The 17,795-nt window shown below is 38.5% G+C and overlaps 1 pseudogene; it reads right to left on the bottom strand.

Moving 5' to 3' along the window:
* The window catches only part of LOC113040516 (NACHT, LRR and PYD domains-containing protein 12-like), a 52,301-nt pseudogene that overhangs the window by 12,344 nt on the left and 22,162 nt on the right, over positions 1-17,795 (bottom strand).

Raw genomic sequence — 17,795 nt, 5'->3', positions numbered from 1 at the left:
ATCATTATTTTTCAGAAAAAAAAACCCAGCATATTTTCTGAGTTTTTCAACCCTGTATTGTTCAAGTTGGTATTATACCTTATATTGCTATCATTTACTATTGTGAACCAACATTTACACATCATTTCCCCAGAATCATGTTTTATCGGAGATACAAGTTTTAAGACTTGGGAGCAGGGAGAGTGTTTACGCTCTCATTGATAAGAATGGTATGGACACAGATGTGGCTGCTGACAGCAGTATTCAAAGTCTGCGGTCACTTTGAGCCTTTTGACAAGACACAAGGCTTTACGAGGTAATAAAAACAAATGATTGCGGTTACATACATCTTCCTTAACTCTAAATGTTAGAGCTATGAGTGATGCAATACCAAAATAAAACTATAAACTGACTAGGCTGTCTAATAGGCGGAAATGAATCTGCATTCAAACTTGGCGATCACATTGAACCTTTTGACAAGAGAAAAGGCTTCAATAGTTAACCAAAGCTAACGACTCTGGTTAAAAACATCTTCCTATACTCTATTTTAAAGGTTTGAGAGCTATAAGCAATGCAAAAAAAAAAAAAAAAACGATGAGCTGATTAAGATGTCTAATAGGCGAAAATTTGCCTAATCTGCTCCCCAACTTACCTTCGAGGCTCACAGACTTCCTTCTGCACCGAAGCATGTATCTAACCTAACTATTTTCACTCGTTATTGTATCCAAAGAGGCTTAATTGGTGCCAGTAGACAGCCTTTTTTTCTCCCATAAATAAAAATCTTGCTTGTTTTACATGCACAGTTACAAGAGAGGAATATTCTATAAGTAGGCCTAACAGTTGAACTTAAAATCAGTAAAATAATAATAAAAATAATAATTTAACGGTGGTATCCAAAACAAATTTAATTCAAGTATTATATTAGATACATTTTAAAACTTCAATGCACATGCATAATAAGCCTAGTAAGAGGTAGATATTGAAATACCTCAATAACTGATATCATAGTGTAACACAGATAACAATGAATGTAATGTTAATACTGCATCCTATATTAAGCTAGTCGTAAAATCTGTTTAAGGCTTTTGGGATGACTTCCTTCAGGTCTTGGAGGTGTTTGAATTTCAGCTCTTTGATCTTCAGGTGGTCTGGATAGAGGCCGCATCTGTCACAGACAAGGTTGCTGCAAAAAATAAAATGAATAAAAGTCAAATGATTGTTTCCCTAAATAATACACGTTTACATATATAACGAGGCAAGAAGCCAGTTTGCTTGCTTAATGTGATGTTCAACAAGTAGCTGCCTTTGCCATGTTGTTCATGACAGCATGCCTTGACATTATAAGTTTAGTCTGCATTGCAGTGGATTGTCTTGCACTATGTTCAGATCTTCAGACGAGCTGCAGAAATAGCGGTGGTCAAGATTTTTTTAAGCCCTACGAAAATCACGTTAACTATCTCACTAAACATGACGACAAAACCAATGCATAGTGGCTAACTAAGTCCACAGCATGCTATTTTGGGCATTGAATTTATTATCCTTGTCAGAAACATAACCATGGAAGATTTCAGTCAACAAGATAGCTAACGTTGCAGTCCAATGCTAGACCTAGCAGAAAGAAAAATCTAGCATCCTCAGAAATGATACATGACACCTCAGCACTACCGTTACTTCGAGATAAAACGGTTATATATAATATATATAAACTGTAATTAGATAATTCATATAACTGAATCATGAATAACCATTGTTTTGAGGATATTTACCTCAGAGGATGTGCTGCTCGACAAGGATTCATTGCGACTCTCCATCTTGATTATGCTGAGAAGCTCCCGCAGTGTGAAGTAGAGGTGGAGTTACGAGACTTCAGACAGATGAAGTGTCCAATGGAGTTACGAGATTTGCTCTAAAGCTATTTTTAAGACTTTAGATTGGTTAATAATTTGTAAAATTAGCATACCCACATGGCGACTGACAAATATGAAATATGAAAATATGAAATTTACAAAATGTGGACATAGGAGGTTTCCGCCCGACAGCGACGAGATCTATATCTATATCTATATCTATATCTATATATATACATATACACACACACATACATACATACATACATACATACACACACACACCCCCCCCTTTTGGCCAGCAGCGGCCCTGATAATAGGACCCCTTTAAACAGTTGCTGCTGTACAGTATAAATCATTAACTAACTCTAATTTATCCAGCTTGCATTGTGGGTTCATCAGTAGATCACTGAGGTTTTTCACTCCAGAGTCTCCTAGTTCATTCCCGCTTAGGTCCAGCTCTCTCAGGTGTGATGGGTTTGATTTCAGAGCTGAAGTCACTGCAAAACTACCTTCATCTGCCATACAACAGTATTTTAACCTACATTGGCATAAAGAGTATGAAATAAGAATATAATATAATTGTTTAGTTCACCAGATCACAAAATAGTAATGTAAAAAACTTTACAAATAAATGAGATATTGAGTATAAAGTGTTAAAATGTTGAAGTGATTTTTATCAGTTTGATTCTTGTATGTGAATGTTACTGACCTTAATCTCTGAAGTTTACACTGTGGATCCTTCAGTACGTCACATAAGTGATTCACTCCTGTGTTTTTTATTTGATTCCCACCAAGGTCCAGCTCTCTCAGGTGTGATGGGTTTGATTTCAGAGCTGAAGTCAGGATGAGACACTGTTTTTCCGTAATACCGCATCCATACAGACTGACGAGAGAAAGAGCAATGACTCAAATGTCTGAATACAAACTAACTAAAACTAACATTTAAATACACTACCAACACTGTAACAATAAAACAGTTGATAATTACAAATGTACCCTTTATGATGCGATTTAAGTAGTTTCTGTCTACTCACTATTGTCATGAAACACTTCAGTCTCAAAGACCAATGTTAAAAAAAATAATAAACAATTACGAATCAAACTCATAGACAGTTTGCTGTTAAAGTTTGTGTGTGATTCTCAAACAAAATTCTGCATTTCACATTTTTATTTAGGGAATAAATTTCCATAAGCAGAAGACATTGAAACAAGTTTTGAAAAAGGAAGTTCATTTGCTTTAAGGGTGCAGGGATTGCTTTTGTGATCAGAAAATGTGAAGTTGATACTGATCGCTGATTCTTAAAATGCCCTCAATAAAACTTTTAAAATGTACAGTATATTTTGCACTAAAACTAGACATTTTACATTTTGTGAAACAATAAATTTAAAGCAGACCCTCCCCAATCCCCAAATTAAACCCATAACATTTCTAAATTACATATTAATTCAGAGTATTTTTTATAATGTGAAAAACAATATTAAAAAATTGTGCAAGTAAAATTTCAGACTTAATAGTCTTGATAATTTTCCAGGAAAGTTAATCTAATCAAATGGACATTAATAAATGTATGCACCAAAACTAACAGTAAAGATGATCGTCATATGTTTAGAAATTATTAAGACCAATATATGCACACTAATCATTAATTTACACAGAAATAACCTGTGAAGGTTAGGAAAGACATCTGTGTGTTTATAGCGCAGCTGTTTCGGTCTGTCACTTGTTTGAACTGTTTTTCTAAGAAAAATAATTGTAAATAATTGTAAATAATTGACTCTGAATTGCTTAGTCAACTGTTTCTAGCTTGAGGTCACACGGTTTAATTCGGTTTTTAATTGACTGTTTAATTTGAATTAGGAGTAAATACTTGGCAATATTGTGGCTCTGTATTATACTGAGAAAAACTGCTCTGATCCAACAAAATATTTATATTATTAACTGCTGCAGTAACATTAGTATTAAAATTAACAACATTTAAAACAAATGAACAATACTCACATCAGTGTGATGAGTTGACAATGTTTATCCTGCAGTAAAGCAGCAATCTGATTTACTTGTGTGTCTCCTAGTTCACGTTCACTCAGATTAAGCTTTCTCAGGAGTAACGGGTTTTTACCCACAATTCCTGTCACATACTGACAGGCTTCATCTGCAGCAGGACCCAAAAACCTGCAGAAGAGAAGATGATGCTGGATTCAGTTAATTAAATGTCAAATTGCATTACAAAACAGGCTGACAAACAGAGCAAAACAAGAGATGCACAAAGATATAATTATTGAAGAATTACTGTTCTAATGATAAGCTCTAGTTACTTTTAACACTTCAGTACGAATACAATGTGTGAAATTAAAGACTCAAGATCTTTCTGGATTTAAAGCAGGAGGAGTGAGAAACATCAGCACAGAGAAAACTGGCTTGTGAAACATGAAACATGTTGTACTTGGTGTTGTACTCACCCTGGAGACTCATAGACCTGCTGTAGATATACAGTGAATCTGAGCTTGATGGAAAATTAAACTTCAGTTTTTGTTCAGAAACATTTAAGGGGTCTTAATTTGACATACCTTGGCAGGGCTATTTTTCTGCCTGTGCGACAAAATTTTGTGTGCGCTCGCACATCTCTTAAGCGCTGTCATTTCTGTTGCATATGAGAAACATCAAACGAAACTAAAAGCATCAGGCTACTCATTTGAACTGCGCAGCGCTTAGAGCGTAGAGCGTGGATTATACTCGCTGCATAAGCGTGCAGCAAAAATGATACAGATACTGAGGAAATGATGGAACCCATCTCACCCATAAAGCCCTTTGCATAGAAGGTGATCCCCTCACCCATTACACAGCTTCTTTAGTCTGCTGCTATCAGGGAGGAGACTGCGGAGTCTCCAGGACAGGACCAGCAGACTGAAGGACAGCTTCATCCATCAGGCTGTCAGGTTAGCTGAACTCCCTCCCAACCTTGCCCCCCCACCACCCTCATTTTCCCCATGCACCACTGAACTCTGAACCTCAGTATCTGTGCTGGTGGCATAGTGCGAACTACGGGGGAGCTAGGGGGAGCTCGGCTCCCCTTAATAAGACATGGGCTCCCCTGAAAACGAGAAATCTGAAATTTTGGGGGGTCTCAAAAAATACTGACAATGTGAATATTTTTAAGTGCAATTTCAGTTTTGTAATGTGATTATGATGGCAAAAATATTATTCATTCATGCATGACGGCGATTAAAACCTAATTAACTTCAATAAAGATTACAGAAGGTGTGGGGGCGCTGCGCTGCAAATTCCACATGTTAGTATGTCATAGATTCGTAGAAAAAATAAACGTTGGAGGCCATTTATCGTGCGCAAAGTCCTTCCATTATGCAGTTATAGCATCATAGCTAGGGCAAAAAGAAAACAAGGTAGTTCAATTAATTTTGGTTTTATTAAGAAATTGTGTAGTGATGACGCACGACTGATTCACCTGCTGCAAGCACTGGTAAACCTCAAGCCAAGCCCACTGTGAAAACGCATGAAGCTGAAGAAAAGTAATCTCTGGGATCCTAACCCCTCTTGCTTTCTTGCTTCGAGTCCTCTCTCGCGTTAAACTGGAACAGCCAGCAGTGGAGAGAATGGAAGAGCCAATATACATGGCTGTGTGTTAAGGATGGAAGCTTGGGGTGCATCACTTTGTAACGCGTTGTGTCAGGAGGGGGAAAAAATATGGGTAGCTCACAAAGTTATTAGGCCAGACAAAACTCACCGTCCCATGTTCCACCGTCCACAGCGTAACCAAAACAAAACAAACAAGATTAAAACAAAATGATTTCCAAACAGAGATTACCCGCATACATGGGGGATTCGAGTCGCGCTTGTATACATTATCATACAGAGTGCATGCCGTTTTACAGGGAGCGCGCAGCTCTTAAAGGGGCCACATTTTTTTCCACTCGTTACAACTTGTAAGGACGCAAAAAACCTTCTTCTGTCTGAAAAGGTACCTGGCACGCACTTGTCTGAGGAGTGGATTAATGATTAATGCTCAGAATCAGTCGCGAAAAATTATATATAAATACAGGGACAGCATTGCACACAAGATGGCCATTGAAGTGGCATTGACTAAGCAAAAGGCGATTATGCCAAATAAAGTAATTGAGATGAATTCTAAATTAATGGAGGAGACCGCAACATCATTCAAGGCTGTCTTCCTGACCTATCAATTTGTGTCGATAAAGTATAATAGTGCATATTGTAGCTGTTATGTATCTTTGTAAGTCATTATAAGTCCTTTTTTGAAGCACTCGTGTCGATAATGTATAATAGTGCATACACTTGTAGCTGTTGTAAGTCCTTATTTGAGGCATGCGCCTGTGCACGACCTCTAACCCCCTCCCCCCAAAAAAAGTGGGCTCCCCCTAAGGACACGGTATAGTTCGAACACTGGCTGGTGGTATTCTTTTGGGGGGAAATGCAAGCACCGTCACAGACACAAGTTTAGTTTGACTTTTCTTAGTTTTGTTTTAAAAAGCTTGCTATCTTTGCTGTTTACCTCATGTTACACTAAAGAGGCTCTCTTTTATTTTCAGTATTATTAATCTTATTCTTTTTTTTTTTTTTATAAATGTTTTGTAAGCTAGTTTGTCATTGTATCTTACTCTTTAATTGATGTTGTGCTTTATAATTAAGAATAACAATGAAACCATCTTTTGTTTAAGTCTTAAAAAGTGTGTATGTAAGCAAAACAGACAATTATCTTTTCTTGTAAAACCTGACAAGATAACGAATTCGAAATTCCAAAGCCAGGCTTATAACAAATCAAAAGAGGAACTCCAGTTCACAAAATTTAAATCATGAATAAAACTGATGAAAAAGAACTTGTTGAATGTTAACCACTTTCGTGTCCATATAACTATTAAATACGATAAAGCATGCATTGATTAATTCCATGTTGTAGTGCAAAAAAAGGAAATAATAATAAGTAAAAAATTCAAATAAACAATAATAATAATAATAATAAATATTGCGACCAAAACATGTGCTCGTGCAATCAACTGAGAAAGCTTGTGGCAAAAGAGCGACCAGTGGAAAGAATAAGTCTGGAGCCCTGCTTGATCTTTTGACATTTAAGAGGTCATTGTACTATAAAAACATCCTGTAAGTTTCAAACTCAAAATTTCCTTGTTCCTAAAAGCTTTTATTTAAATCAAGCTGCCAAAATGACTCATTTCAGATTTTGTCTCAGTATGACATACTGTAATAATGGGATGCAAGACGCCTCTGCAGAATCAGATCTATGGCACACAGGCACATTAGTGAGATGAGAAGAGAAGAGGAGAGAGATACAAGATCACTAGTCTAAAAATAACATTACCTTTCAGTATCCTAATGCTACAAAAAGAGCTTTTTTTTAAAAATTTATTTCCAATCATAACAGTGAGTGTTTCCATTGAAGTCTCACAGCAGAGACAACCCTTTAAATGGTGCATTTAAATAATTGCTAAAATCAAGGTCAAATTTTTTTTATGTAAAATATAAGTGCACCTCAGGAAACATCAAAATAATAAAAAAAATGATACTGATTTTTAACTGATTTGAATCTAGAATTGTGGATGGTAATTACCAAGATTATCGTACTCCAGAATAGCAACACATCTACTGACCCCACAATGTTTATTTGATCTGTATCATGTACCACAGCTAAACAGTTTTGACAGTTTTCAATAAATCACACCATTTGAGCTTTCAACTTTTTTTTTGATCAACATTTTTATTCAGATTTATTTCACTTTCAGAAATAAGTCGAGCTTCATAGAACTATGAACAGACAGATGCCATGAAGCCGTCCACTTATACAGAGAAAGAGAAGGAAAAATAAAAGGACAAAAAAAATCAGTGAAGCATAGTAGGGATGTCAACTTTTCATCCTATCCAGCAAAATCTCCGCAACATTTGTTCAACTCCGAATAGTGTTGTCGTTTGTGCCGTTGAGCCTGGCAGTGGTACCTTCAAGCAATCACTCTGGCGCCGATACAGGATGGCTGCCTCCGTGACGTGCTCCACATATGTTTTTGTGTTTTTGTTAGTTTGTCCTGTCTTTAGTTATATTACTGCAATCAGTTTCACCACGGATGAACTGCAGAACATTCGGCAGAACACACCACAAGATATTTTTCCGGTTTTCAATTATTCAGACGTTTTACTGAACATTGTTATCGGAGGAGCAGCGGCACTGATCAAATGCTTCAGGACGCGCAAACTGGGAAAGTGAACGGGAGCGCTCGTCAGACTCAGGAAGCACGGATTTCGAATGCCGTTGCCTAGCACCCATCTTGCAAATCTCCGCTCTCTACCCAACAAAATGGACGAACTCCTTCTTCTCTCTCGGACAAATAAGGATTTCTCACACTCTGCTGCTGTGTTTCATGGAAACACACATTTCCACCATTATCGGCTGAATTTCGCCATACTGGACAGCCTGCTCCATCTGCCCGACTTTCAGCTGTTTAGACCGGATCGTGACGCAGAATCAATGCTGAAATCTCGCGGTGGCGGGACATGCTTTTACACCAATGAACGCTGGTGTACAGATGTAATTGTGTTAAAGAAAATGTGCTGTCCTGATATAGAAATGCTGTTTGTCAACAGCAAGCCGATCTATTTGCCACGGGAGTTTCACTCGTTCATTCTCGTGATTGTTTACATTCCTCCACAAGCTTAGCTCTGAAGATGCTTACAGGAAGGGGGACAATGTCTTGTATAAACAGGCTAAATACACACTGGAAAAGGAGATCAGAGTGGCAAAGAGGAATTATTCTGGAAAAATAAGGACTCAGTTCACTTCCGACGACTCAGCATCAGTGTCAAGACACCACCCCCCAGCACTGAGGAGAATCAAGGACTGGCAGACAATCTGAACGAATTTTACTGCAGGTTTGAAAGAACACCCATTACCTGCCCTGAACGCCTCTTCACACAACCGTTCACACCATTAACAACTCCTGCAACCCGCCCTGAACACCTCTCCAATCAACTGCTCTCACCGTTCACACCTCCTGCAGTCCCCCTCTCCCCCACACCTGCAATTCAGTTAAGCGAGGATGCGGTGCGCCAGGTCTTCCAGAAGCAGAAAAGGAAAAAAGCACCAGGCCCAGATTGTGTTACCCCAGCCTGTCTGAAATCCTGTGCTGACCAGCTGGCCCCCATCTTCACTCAGATCTTCAACAGATCGCTGGAGTTGTGCAAAGTCCCTTCATGCTTCAAACGCTCCGCCATCATCCCCATCCCAAAGAAATCCAAAATTACAGGACTAAATGACTACAGGCCTGTGGCTTTAACATCCGTAGTCATGAAGTCATTTGAAAAACTGGTGCTGGCCCACCTGAAGGACATCACTGGACCCTTACTGGATCCTCTTCAGTTTGCCTACAGAGCAAACAGGTCTGTGGACGATGCAGTAAACATTGCACTGCATTATTTTCTGCAACACCTAGACAGACCGGGGACTTATGTGAGGATCCTGTTCGTGGACTTCAGCTCAGCCTTTAACACGATCATCCCAAACCTCCTCCTGCCCAAACTAAATCAGCTCTTCGTGCCCACCTCCATCTGTCAGTGGATCAACAGCTTCCTGACAGACAGGCAGCAGCTAGTGAGGCTGGGAAAATACACATCCAGCACCCGTACAATCAGCACCGGAGCTCCCCAGGGCTGCGTTCTCTCCCCACTGCTCTTCTCCCTGTACACTAATGATTGCATGTCTAAGGACCCTTCTGTCAAGCTCCTGAAGTTTGCAGATGACACCACACTCATCTGCCTCATTCAGGACTGTGACGAGTCTGCTTACAGACAGGAGGTTAAAGAGCTGGCTGTCTGGTGCACTGTCAACAACCTGGAGCTTAACACACTCAAAACAGTGGAGATGATCGTGGAGTACAGGAGAAACCCCCCTGCACTCCCCCCACTCACCATCATGAACAGCACTGTGACTGCAGTGAAGTCATTTAGGTTCCTAGGTACCACTATCTCTCAGGACCTGAAGTGGGACATTCACATTGACTCCATTGTGAAAAAGGCCCAGCATAGGTTGCACTACCTTTGCCAGCTGAGGAAGTTTAACCTGCCACAGGAGCTGCTGAAACAGTTCTACTCCACCATCATTGAATCCATCCTCTGCACTTCAGTAACTGTCTGGTTCAGCTCAGCTTATAAATTTGACCTCAGAAGACTACAGAGGGTAGTCCGGACTGCTGAGTGAATCATTGGTACAACCCTCCCTTCTATTCAAGGACTGTACTTATCCAGAGTGAGCAAAAGGGCTGGCAAAATTACTCCGGACCCCTAACATCCAGCACACTCCCTCTGAACTGTTGCAATCTGGTCGACGGTACAGAGCTCTGAACACCAGAACGACCAGACACAGGACCAGTTTCTTCCCTCAGGCAATCCATCTAATGAACAATTGATATTAACTGGAACACACTACACTTTATATTTATATACACATACACTTATTTATCTAACACACATACTTAGTGTACACTTAAATTTTGCACATAATATACCTGTACATACATAACTGCTTTTTATAATATACCTGCCTACAATTGTCAATTTGTATATTGTCATTCGTTAACTACTTATTATTATTTTTATTTATATTTTTGTATTTTTTATTCTTTTTTTATGTGTTTTGTGTTCTGTCACTGTCCTTCTGTGGTACTGTGGAGCTTCTATCATGAAAACAAATTCCTTGTATGTGTAACATACCTGGCAATATAGCTCATTCTGATTCTGATTCAAGACAATGTCTCTGAAGTATGATAGCCAAGTAAAAAAGTTATAGAAGTGGATGGTTCTATCCATAATTTCAAAATAGTATACTTGGCAGCAGTACTTGCAGCTGATAAAGTCATTTTCTGATGAACATTCAACTGAAGACTGGAATCATCCAAGAATAGAAAAACTACAGGATCTCGAGGTACATGTAACAGTCCCTCCAGAAAAACGCTGATTATTTTTGTGATTGTTGCGGGCAAAAATCCTTGATTTTGTGGCAGGTTTTCTTAAAAAATGTGATGGAATATGCGGGATATTTTTGCAATCTTATGTGATGAAATTGCGGGAACTTGCAAAAACTGTGGTTTGATGAAAAAGAGAAAAAAGGTGACCCCCCCCCCCCCCCCAACATCCCGTTCTCACTAGGCTACTACCTTACTGTAAAGAGTAATTTCTTATGACTTCCTATGATAAGCAAAATGAATATTCAACAACTTCTGTAAAAATGAATACAAATAAAATCTACACACAAATATACAAATGCTGTTTTACAGGAATTGCAAAGTGCAATCTCTTACTGCAAAGTAAATCATTTTACATACTACTAATATACTTACAACTGTAAGGTTTTGGTACTATTCTATAACAAAAATAGAATAAAATAGACAATCTTACAACTGTAGAGGTGCATCAACTTCTGAATGAAACTACAATAGTCCAGTGTGAAAATGAAAGATAACTGCATAGCCTTTAACACTGGCCTATCATTCGCCATCCTGATCCTCATCCCGCTCTCAAAATAATTTGCCCCCACTGTCATGTAACACACCGGGTAACTGCTTCGCGCGGTCTTTTTTGAGCTTATTTTTGTTGGCAGATGAGAATGATTTGCGTCCTTCACCCTGGTTTCACCGATGGCTTCACAGATGATGTTCATGTCGCGCAATTACGTCACTTCATAAGGTTCCCATTGGGAAATAATGGCGATTTACTTGTGTGAAGTAAACGCAACATTTTTCAACTTTCTGATTAGATATATGTGACTTTTTTGCAACGAAAATTATTATTATTATGAAATCATGCTACCTCCGCATATTTTGCTTCCTGAAATCGGCAATTTATGCGGCGAAAGTGCAGCGTATTTGAAAAAATGCGACCCTCGCATAAATATGTGGCCCTTGGCTGATTATGCATTAAATCATGCGATCGCATAATCGCGTTTTTCTGGAGGGACTGATGTAAATGCATAATATCTGAAAGTGTGGAACATACAGTTTTCCAAAAAGGAACCACAACCGGGCATTCCCAAAACATATGCAGGTAAGAGCCTACTGCGGATTTATTACATAAATGGCAGTGAGGATCAGCTCTAACCTTCATCTTATATAGTACACTAGGAGTGAAATAGGCTCTATTAATACATTTATAATGTATCATCTGATGTGCAAGATTTTTAGAAGCAGTAAAACATCTGGCCCATACCACATCCCAATCAGGTTGAACAAGACCATCCCTTTCCCAGGAGTGGATAGCTGGAGTATAAGTATACTGTAGTATGAGAATGGAATTATAAATCTTAGAAACTAAACCACTAGAAGAAGTATCAATGTTCAACCATTCCCACAGAGGATGAATAAGCACATTGGTGGCAAAATGAACACCGTAGGTTTCAAAGCCGACCTCAGTCTTAAATATAGAAAGAAAGAGAATCCAGGAAAAGAAACTCTACACTGAAGTCCTGAAACAATTTGAGGCCATTATCACAAAAAATGTAATTCAAAGTATGAACACCTGCATCAGAACAGGTTTTAAAAACAAACGGTTTGTTTGCATAAACGGTTATTATGCCATAATGGAGTTGTCTTAGTATATAAGAAAGGTCCACCCATAAATTTCTCCACCTTTTTCTTTTTAAATTTTTGTTTTTTTTTTGTTTTATTGAAGTGACATTCAGCCAAGTATGGTGACCCATACTCAGAATTTGTGCTCTGCATTTAACCCATCCGAAGTGCACACACACAGAGCAGTGAACACACATACACACTGTGAACACACACCCGGAGCAGTGGGCAGCCATTTATGTTGCGGCGCCCGGGGAGCAGTTGGGGGTTCGATGCCTTGCTCAAGGGCACTTAAGTTGTGGTATTGAAGGTGGAGAGAGAACTGTACACGCACTCCCCCCATGTACAATTCCTGTCGGCACAAGACTCGAACTCACAACCTTTCGATTTCCAGTCCGACTCTCTAACCATTGGTCCGTAAGAGGCAACATGGAGAATAAAAAAATAACCCTGGGGAGCACATTCATTTTAACTGTAGATATTCTTCCATGAAGAGCTAAACATAAGAGGGCCATCTATCTAAGTCTTCCTTTATCTTATTCAGGAGAGATTTATAATTACAATTAGAAATAAGATGAAATTAGGAAAATATAGTAATAGTTTGTCTATGGGGTTCAAAGCAGGTAAACTATTAGATTCTTGTCTAACTGCCTCATTCAGAGCCATTAGAGCAGATTTATTCTAATTTATTTTATAACCTGAAAGACTACCAAACAAGTTAAAAAGGTTTAAGCGTTCAGGAACGGACACCGAAATATTGGAAACAAAGAGAAAATCAGCATAGAGAGAAACTTTGTGGGGGGTATTTACGCAGATTATTGGTTGTATAGATAAAGTTTGCCATACTGCTTGTGCTAATGGTTCCACTGATAAAGTAAAGAGCAAGGGCGATAATGGGCATCCTTGATGGGCGCCCCTGCCAAGAACAAAAGAGGAAGATGCTAAGGAGCCTGTAAGAACCCGTGCTGAACAACAATTATAAAATGTTTTAACCATTTGAATAAATCCCTGTCCCGCCCCTACATGATCCAGAACCACCCAAAGAAAACTCCACTATATCCTATCAAAGGCCTTCTCTGCATCCAAGGATATGACCGTGGAGGAGGTCGGACAGGAACTGGACCTATGAATAATATGTAGAAGTTGCCTGATGTTATCGGGGGCAAATCGGTCTTTGAGAAAACCAGACTGGTCATAGTTTATGACTTTATTTATATACCTACTTAGTCTAAAGTCTAAAGATTTAGCAAAGAGTTTTGCATCTGAAGTTATTAAACTAATAGGCTGATAACTGGGACATTCTAAGGGATCTTTGCCTTTCTTGAGTAAAAGGGTTACAAGGGCTGTTTTTTGGTCCCTGTGAAAGGTTCCATTTTCGATCGCAAAATTAAAAGAGTCAAGGATAAGTGGTGAAACTATATCCCAGATGGCAGAAATTAGTTCAGGAGGAATTCCGTCACTACCTGGAGCTTTGTTCTTCGGCATTGAGTCTAAAGCCATCTTCAGTTCATCTAATGATAGTTGGCCATTTAGCATCTCTAAATGTTTTTCATCATATTTGGAGACGGGAAACTGCTAAAGAAAAGATACATTTTGTTGATAACTAGAGGAAGAATTAGAAGTGTATACTTGTTCTTAGTAAGATTTAAAAATCTGATTTATATCTTTGGTTTAAGTGTATAAGATGCCATCCTTCTTTATAGCATGTATATTCCCTCTGGATTCCATCTGTTTAATCCTTAATGCTAATAATTTACTCGGCCTCTCTCCATTAAAATAATAAGACTGTTTTGTGTGGTCCATAATAAACTGGGCTCTGTGTAAGAGCAACTCTTTTAACTCTGATTTAAGTGCATTTAATTTTTTTTCTTTTTGCTGACGATGAGTATTTTTGAGATTCTGTTCCACCACCTGAACTTGTCTCTCCAATTCAATTCTACGGCCATTTCTAGACCTCTAACAAAATGAGAAGAAAGCAATGCATTTCCCTCTAATAAAACACTTTGTTACCCCCCATAGCACTTGAGGGTTATTTGTCGAGCCCTTATTCAATTCAATAAACTCTACCAAGGAGGTGTGCAATTGTGATATGAATTATTTGTAAAGAAGTAGAGATTTATTAAATCTCCAACGTTTGTTTCCAGAGGAAATCGAAAATTGGAGAAGATACAAAGTAACCGGCGAATGGTCTGAAAGAAGACGTGATAAAATATCAGTGACTTCAAAAAACAGAATGAAAGCTGGTGATATGAGCAGGTAGTCAGTGCGAGAGTAGGATTTATGGCGAGCTGATAAAAAGGTATGGTCTTTGACAGCCTCATTCCTCAATAGCCATATGTCACACACGTTGACCTGTTTAATAAAATCCTTGAATTACTTTGAAGAGGTCTGATCCGAATGTGATATTTAAGATCTATCAAGTTAGGGATTTTGCACAGCATTGAAGTCGCTTTCTATGACAAGGTGATAGTCATTTAAATTTAGTAAAATGCTGACAAGATGCAGATAAAACACACTATCATATTCATTGGGAGCATAAACTGAAATAAATGCGCATTTAGTATTGGACCATGTACCAAGTATACAAGTAATACGACCATCTGTATCACTCCTAGAGCAATGTATGGAAAAAAGAAGACGCCGGGCCATCAAAATCAAAACTCCTTTAAATTTCTTATCAGAGGAGGAAAAATAAACTAATTTATAATATCTATTTTGAAATCAATGTACATCGCAAGTTTTCAGATGAAATTCCTGTATTCGTGCAACAGAGATCCGTTTAAATCTTAAATAGTCCAAGCATTTGGCTCTATTAATGGGGCCATTTAAACCGTTGACATTCCAAGACTATAAATTAAGAGCCATAATTCAATTGAATAACTGTACATTTTACTAATTAAGAAACACAAATTAGTCGACTTATAATGATAGTTCATGGCATCTGTAACAATAAGGGAGCAACAACAAGAACGGAACAGAAAGACAGTAAGTGGAGACTAAGAACAAACTCTCCTACCTAACTTTGTCTGGATACATGGCCACCATAACAGAGGATCACCTGAGTCCAAGACCAACTAGGTGTCTCAGTACACTAAAGTAGTGCTCAGCATAGTCGGGATATCAGTCTACATCTTTTACTGGAGACAGCGCACTGTTATCCGTTAACATTTCCACTGGCATGCTGTCACGTAAGGGCAGAGACGCAGCAAGTGCCTGTTGTTGGTCAGCAAAAGCTTCCATGTCAGCCGGCGTTTGGAGATGAGAGGTTGATCCGCGATGAGTCACCTTGATCGTAGCAGGATATATCATGAAGGATGAGATCCCGAGTTGCGTGAGTCTTTTCCTAAACTGATTAATCTCACATCTTTTCATGGTGGTTTGATTGCTGTAGTCTAGAAAGAAGAGAAGCGAGCTGCCCTTGTGTATTATTTGTCCCGCGGCTCGAGCACCTTTGAGGATAGCGTTCCTGTTCTGGAAGCGAAGCAGTTTGAAGATTAGAGCATGCAGGCTCTTTCTGTTGCTGTCACCATTATATATAGATGATGCGCCCTGTTGATTCCGATTGGTCTGTTTTTAAGTGACAGGATCCACCGTGGTAACTGAGCTTGCATGAATCCTAAAGCATCACTGCCTTCTTACCCTTCTGCAAGGCCGACAAGACGAATGTTACCTTGACGGCTTTTATCTTCTAATCTCGCCATTTTGTCTTGAAGTGTATCAACGGCTAGCTTAACTTCGGCCGAGTCTTGCTTAACTTTCCGAACAGCTGTCTGGATATTGTCAAAATTATTACTGATCAGTCTCATCTCTTCTTCCAGTGATCCAATTCTTTTGGCGATCAGTTGAAATTCCTCCTAAAAATTTCCCAAACGACACCGAACTGTAGCTTTAGCTCATCAGCCACCATGGCACGCAGTGCCTCATTAATGGCTTTTTCTGTCGTTTTTTCTCCGAGAGGATGGCAGAAGCTGTCGTTTAGCCATCACAGAAAAGTATGCTAATATAAGGAAATAAATATAAAAAAGTTGTGCCGAGAATATAACTTAAACTAATGGTTTATCGACACCGGGTCAGGGAGCCATCTCTGTCAGCGGGTCATGTGATCTCCCTGATCTTTCAAATTGATAGCTTTTGGTGCAACAAATTGTGCAGCATATTACTAAAATAACTTGAATATTGAATATATAAACTGCAAATAATTTATTTCATATTATTTCATCACGTCTTACCTCAGGGTAATCAGTTGACAGTTTGGATCCTGCAGTAAATCACTGAGCTCCTTCACTCCTGATTGTCCAGGATCATTTCCTGTGAGATCCAGCTCCATCAGGTGTGAAGGCTTTGATCTCAGAGCTGAAGCAAGAGCTTTATAACCTTCTTCAGTGATATTGCAGTCTGAAAGTCTAGAAAAAAGTCATTATTGCATGTGCATGATCAGCACTAATATAAATGAGGTAAAATTCATATAAAATGATGTAACCCAAAAACAATGCTATACAATTTATAATTAACATATTCATTCGCAGTGACAGTATTTAATGCAATATATATATGTACTAAACTATAAACGTATTTTCAGAAGTACAAATGAAAATACACACTTTAGTTTCTCCAGTCTGCATTGTGGATTTTGCAACAGATTACAGATATTCTCTGTTCCTAAATTTCCTAGTTTATTCCCACTCAGATCCAGCTCTATCAGGTTTGAAGGATTTGAATTAAATGCTGAAGTCAGAGCAGCACAACCTTCTTCTGTAATACTGTTATTATTCAGCCTGCAGAAAAAAAGACAGGAAACATTTGTCAGTTTATCTTGAAAACATTTTAATGAACAGCAATGACAGTCTTTATCTTAACCAGGTAGTGAAAATATAACAACAAATAATATTGTTATTAAAAGATATTATATTCACATCAGTGTGTTGAGTGTACAGTGTTTATCCTGCAATAGAGCAGTGATCTGATTGACTTGTGTGTCTCCTAGTTCACGTCCACTCAGATTCAGCTCTCTCAGGAGTAATGGGTTTTTACCCACAATTCCAGTCACATACTGACAGCCTTCATCTGCAGCAGGACCCAAAAACCTGCAGAAGAGAACATAAACAAGGATTCAATTAAGTTCTCAAATTAACTTGGTAGTCCAAAATGTAAAATATTGCTTAAAACTTGAGAGGTGTTTATTTATATTTAATATTAATCAGTGTTACCCTTGACAACAATAGACTGGGCAGCTTATGTGACTGAAATAATACTTCTATAAAATAAGTCACCTTAATTATATATTTTTTATACGATTCTCACCTCAGTATCTTCAGTTGACAGTTTGGATCCTGTAGCAAATCACTGATCTCCTTTACTCCTGACTGTCCAGGA

This window comes from Carassius auratus, chromosome 22, assembly GCF_003368295.1.
Source record: "Carassius auratus strain Wakin chromosome 22, ASM336829v1, whole genome shotgun sequence".
Taxonomy (NCBI): domain Eukaryota; kingdom Metazoa; phylum Chordata; class Actinopteri; order Cypriniformes; family Cyprinidae; genus Carassius; species Carassius auratus.
This window is presented reverse-complemented; position numbering and strand designations above follow the sequence as displayed.